Source organism: Notothenia coriiceps, unplaced genomic scaffold (genome assembly GCF_000735185.1).
Source record: "Notothenia coriiceps isolate Sejong01 unplaced genomic scaffold, NC01 NC01_scaffold00003275, whole genome shotgun sequence".
In the NCBI taxonomy this organism is placed as follows: domain Eukaryota; kingdom Metazoa; phylum Chordata; class Actinopteri; order Perciformes; family Nototheniidae; genus Notothenia; species Notothenia coriiceps.
Genome location: NW_011335976.1, coordinates 73,161 through 79,394, shown reverse-complemented (window position 1 = coordinate 79,394; position 6,234 = coordinate 73,161).

Here is a 6,234-nt window from a genome sequence, read left to right as displayed (position 1 = left end):
GTGCATTACAAGACATCTATCAATATGTATGTATACCTCCACTATTAAACTGTCATATTCTGCACATTTCTTATACTATCTAAATACATAAGAGTATAATTCATATGTATAATATCAGTTAAAATAAGTGCTTCAACATAGTTAACATTGCAGGAAAGCAATATATTAAACGTTAAGTACTTTGTCAGGCTTAATATTTATCTGTAGATACCCCCAAAGCTTTTTTCTTATTTAAAAGAAGACCTTAAGCTAAAGTATTCTTTAATGTTTAAATAAAGGTTAATTCGTTTTTCTGTTTTGCACCTCCTCCTATTAATATCTTTGTATATCCGGCACAAAAATGTTTTATTGTAGAGATCACTTACAGTATCTTCTTGATTTTTTTATATTCTATATTTCTATCATTGACATTCTACTTTCCCCCTATGTTGTATGTACTCTTAATATTTTTTTCATCAAATCCAACATATTCAACAAAAAATGAAATAATGTGCTTTAACCACTAGGTGGTGCACACAAGGTACAAACAGCGTACAATGCCATAATAACTTTTTATTATTAGTGTAGGACACTTATGTATGTATAACATCTGAAGATGTGTAGTTTTATTCATGTTTTCACAACAGTTTACAGGATATTTCTATATTATTTCACGTTTTACTTCTACACATTAATATCTGATTTGTAAAACATCACAGACAGAAAGGTATATCCGTAATTTAATGGTAAGCTATTGAAATTCTGATTCCATAGATGTGTCTCCCATCACCCAAAACCCCTGACTATTCTTTCAACTCAGTATTTACATTCTTATATTCAAAGAAAATCAGTAATATCTTTAAAAACTACAAGTCCTTTTCTATAAGCTGTGCACCGTTATGGTGTAAATATAGCCTATCTACCAATTGGATAAAATATAAAAGTCAGCCAAATTAATGTTGATACTGCAAGGAGACGTATTGTGTGAAGAGCAATTGAAGATGTTGTTTAATAAGCCCCAGCCTGTTTTTCAGGTCTCAGGCTCGAAAATGACATTCCCAGAACAAATTACCATATCTTCCCTTCTAAAAGGGTTAAATTAATAATCTTTTTTCTCAAAGCAAGGTTACACCTGTGAGTTGGATGTAGAAGTGTCAGAATCAATATAGATGTTTTAATTTTAAAGTAAATTCAGATTGAACACAGTAAAAAAAATGTAAATTATTGTGTCCGTCCAAAAAAAAAAATTACTTATAATGNAAGCGAAGCAACTAAGCTCGCTCCGAGTTCTTTATTTTCCTTTAATCTAAAAAGCGAACTATTCAGTCAGACAGCAATTTATTGTAAAAGTAAAGCATTTACAATTTCAAGCACTTTATCTCAAATCCAAGCACCATTCCCAAAATTCAAGCACTTTTCAAGTCATGAAAACACCTCGTAAAAATTCAAGCATTTTCAAGGATTTCAAGCACCCGTACGAACCCTGTAAATGAAACCTGCAACAGCTAAATGTTGTGGGTCACTTGGGGGAAGTCCAACATGCCGTTTGGCTAATGTGTTAGCAAACAGTGGCTTATTTAAACATTAAGCAGACAGAATGCCATTAGCATTCATTCAGTCATGTTTCTGGTGATTGGATGAGAGAAATATCTGGGTCATTAGCTGCTCAATGCTCCATTCTCTTTAACATCTAGTCTCTAACTGTGTTTGTCTGTTGTTTTGTGCTAAGCAGGAAGTGTAGTAGTGTAATGAGTATTAGGTTTATCAGGGCTCAAAAATGGTTTGAGTGAACAAAACAATAAAGTGGCTGGCCATCAAACCAACACAATGAGCTGAAATCAGCTGATGATGCTCTGTGGGCCAATCTCATTAACAGGGGAAATATTATGCTTTCCTGAAATGAGTTATACTACAGGAAAACGTGATGGCTAAGGTGCGGGATCTCTCTAAGCAGTTGTCCAATTACAACAGAAACAACCAATCAGAGCAGACTGGGCTCTGGTTTCAGACAGAGGGTGAAAAGAGGTGCTGCAGCACAGGCAGTATGAGACAAATAAAGAGCTTTTTGAACATTAAAGCATGGAGACATGTCCCAGTAGAGACACAAAATACTAATATGAAGCTGAGCATAATAGGGCCCTTTACTATGACCAGGGTTGGGAGGGTTACTTTGTAAATGTAATCAGTTACTGATTACTGAATACATGGCTATGAAAGTACCGGTAATCCAAATACAGTTACAGTTACGTCTCTTAAAAAAGTAACGTAATCAGATTGCTTTTAGATTACTTTTGGATTACTTTCTTTTTCCATCACAGGCATGTTTTGGTGAACAGGAGACACAAAAAGCAAAAGGAAACTGAACGTGTTTTTACTGTTTTAATGGCTTATCAAGAGCACAACTGAAACATAACATCTGAAACGATGCAACAACATAATAAACTTTTTGGGGATGCAGCTTGGGATGTGAGGAGTGAGGGACACGGCTTAGAACGGGCGAGTCGCCTTCTGTGCTGCCAGTGTTGGCAGGACATGAATTAAAATGTCGAACTCTGACTTCATTTTAAGGACATGTCGGCCAGGGGTGTAGAGCTATATTTGTTTAAGCACTGGATCGGCAAAACAGGAGACTCTGTGCACCAGTCTGCCTTGATCTATGAATTAATGTCTGTGACACTCACAGTATCATGCTGCCCAAAGCTGCTTTATAGAAGGAAAACCTCCTTCACTTCATGAAATCTCTGCAGCACCAGGAGGCTGCGGGAGAGTTAACTCAGCCTCTGAGAAGACGAGCGTGCAGTGCCTTTCACGCACCGCCTTCGCTGTGTTTAACTTCAGAATCATAAGGCTAAAGGGCGACCGCAGGCTGATGTGTTTTAACCACACACACCTTTACACACACACGACTTAAACTCAGACTTTTGTTCCTCCATGTTTCGTTGTTATTGTTTCACTGAGCGGACCCGCCCCTTTTTTTTCAAACGCTCCCTTTTTTGGTCCATCTACGGCGGTAAAAGTTTTTGTGCGCTGTGATGATTCGGCTGTACCTTTAATAATGAATATTAAATGTTGTGAGGAAATCTTTCCACCAATAATTCCAATAAGTATTCCAAAATGTATTCACTTCAGGTTTACGAAAGTAACTGTAATCAGATTACTCGTTTTTCAAATGTAACGCGAGCTGAATACAGTTACTTGATTTTTGTATTCTGATTACGTAACGCCGTTACATGTATTCCGTTACAACCCAACCCTGACTATGACATGTCTTTTGATCCTAACTGGCAGGGAAAATGCTTCTTTGTGGCCTTGGCCATGTGAAGCAGCCATTTATCAAAGCATAATCAAAAGAGAGGCCTATGATTGATCAGTTTACCTGGGAAGAGATAATCCATTTATAAGTAAACACAACAAATCTTCAATATCTCACCTGGTTAAGCTTGGTGGTGTTGGTTTGGTTATCAAAATAAATACCAAAGCCAAAAATGGAATTTGGTCCGCTCAATTGTTTATACTTGCACATATTTTTTGCATACAAAAACTATTCTGATTTATAAATGAAAACGCTTCATTCATCTCTACCTCATGTTTCCCATTTCTCTGATATTTTCAACTAATTCCTTTATTATTATTTTTTCTGCATTCTGTGTTAAAATGTAGCAGTGAAGTTTATGGAAAAATCCCGAGATGCTTAGTTTGGATCCTGGAGTGAAGATGTTTAGGAAACTGCATATTTCCCCCCCACTCACTACCACGGAGCGTGTCATGGAAGATTAGATATGATGAGGAAGAGCAAAGGGGGAGCCACGCACGAGGTGTATGATACGAAAGTTTCCGTGCGATAAGAGAGGAGGAGGCAGAGACGCAGAGAGGGTGACGCTGGGATTGGAAGAGGATGGAGAGGAGAGAGAGGAGATAGATGAAGCGACAGAGACTCTGACAGGAGGGGAAGAGAAAGTATTGAGCGCAAAGTTGCGACCGGAGAGGAGAGGGAAGAAAAGATAAAGTGAAAGATAATGGAGACGAGAGAAAAGCATGAGCAAGACAAGGAGACGGGAGAGAAAAAAGACAGCATTGACAAAGTAAGAAATGAAGTCTAGGGAGTGGACAGAAAAAGTGACAGAGGAAATGTAACAGGAAAGCAAAGAAAGGAACTCTGAAGAACACATTTAATATGCTTCCTCTCACTGTGCCGACCTGCTGCTGCCCAGCGTATTACCATCAAACACACATTCACACAGAAGTGGTTCAGTAAACACCCACACACACACTTAGAGGTAATGTAACAAATCAGTGGGAAGACACACACTCTCTTCTAAATCTTCTCCTGTGAGGATGTCTTGATGCTCAGAAGATTGGAAGTGTCCTGAATGCCTTTATCGCTATACAGTAAATTCTCATCTCTCTCCGTCAGCACCAACAACAACACGGAAATCACCTCTAAAAATAGTGGCTTGTTTTCACACAACTCTCAATACCTCCAGCATCCAATCTTAAAAAAAAAAAAAATCAATAAACACATGGTTCAAGTTCTTCTTTCCATCATTAATAAACTACAAAACTGCTACTTCACAGATGACATCAGGACACGATAGTGTCTCTCCTAGGATTAAACCTATAATGCCTTCATTGTGTCCTTTCCTGTGATCGGTCATCACCTATAGTATAATGTGGCTAATACCACCTGAACGGTAAAACTGCCCATATAAGTTAAGGGTAGATCAGCATGTACATGGGCCGATGCTTTTCTGGTTATTACCTGTCCCCTTGTGTGTTATGAAGCTTTTTCTGCATGTAAACGGTCTGCAAAGTCACAAACCCTCAAAGTACACCCTGTAGCGAGTACAACTCTAACACAGAAAGACCTGTCGATGCTGCCCCAGAACGCCTCGTTGGAGATTTTCTTTTTCCATTGTTTTCTACTTGGGTATAGTGACGTATTTGGGTATAGTTACATTACGTCCACGGAGCCGTTACTTCCTCACACACACAGGCTGTGAGTCTGTGTCTGAGCACACACACAGACTCACAGCCAGGCTGCGGGTGTGTGTGTGTGCTCGGGCTGGTTTCGGGCTGGCTTTCGCTGTGTCTCGCTGTCTGGCAGACGGCCACTGGGCTCATAGGGAGGGGGGGCAGGAGCTCCAACAAGCCGTGTAGGACAGAGAGTGAATACACATACTATACAGAGATGCTGTATGAGAAACCAATGTGAGTTTGGAACATTGCACAATATAAATCTATTTTAGTAGACCTCAACAATAGAATTATCATCAGTAGAAATGGCCATGACATGGGACCTTTAAACTCAAAGCACTGCCTTTTTAAGCATAACGGCCCCTACACGCGGCGTGCGTTGCCGCTTCAACGCTTCTGCCCATTCACTTTCAATGGGGTGACGTCACGATTCGCCAAACTGCATTGTGGGAGCAAAGCGTAGTTTCTCTCGCGGTGCTCGCTGCAAAAGTAGAGCAATGTTCTACTTTTGACGCCTCGATGGAGGCGTCAGCCAATCGAATCATATGCCAGTCCAAGCTTTAGCCAATCAAACTGCGTGCATGTGTGTCTGGGGCGGGAGATTCATGTGATTGGTTGTTGGTCGAGTTTCAGCCCCCCCCGCCGGCAAGCGACAACGCACGCCGCCGTGTGTAGGGGCCGTAAGTGCTAGTAATACAGTCTGACTCTACACAGCAATACATAGCCAGGCTAGCTGTTTCCCTCTGCTTCCAGTCTTTATGCTAGGCTATGCTAAGCTAACCATCTCCTGGCTTTATCTTCAGACTTAACACACAAATATGAGAATGAATGTCCTTATCTAACTTCCAGCAAGAAAGTGTATTTCGTGAAATGTCACACACTACTCTTTTATCTTTTTCCAAACCAGTACTTAGTAATGTTATCATTTTCAAAGAGCTCAGTGTTCCACACAAAGAATGCTACTATTCAAGCATTAGTTGTTTAGTGTTTTACCTTTGGACTTCAAGTCTTTATGTTTGGGTACGCTAGGCTAAGCTAACACACAAACAGGAGAGTGGAATTCATTTTCTTACCTAACTTCCAGCAAAAAAAGTGTATTTCCGAAAATGTCACCTACTAGTCTTTTAACATTTCCTTCACAAAGTGCCAGGCCAGACTCTAGTAATTTTATAATTTTCCAAAAGCTCAGTTTTCCTTATCCACAAGATACATATATCTATTTTGGAAATCTAGCCAGCTGAGCCCTGAGACCCTTATGTTTCATCACTTTTTTGGTGTTTT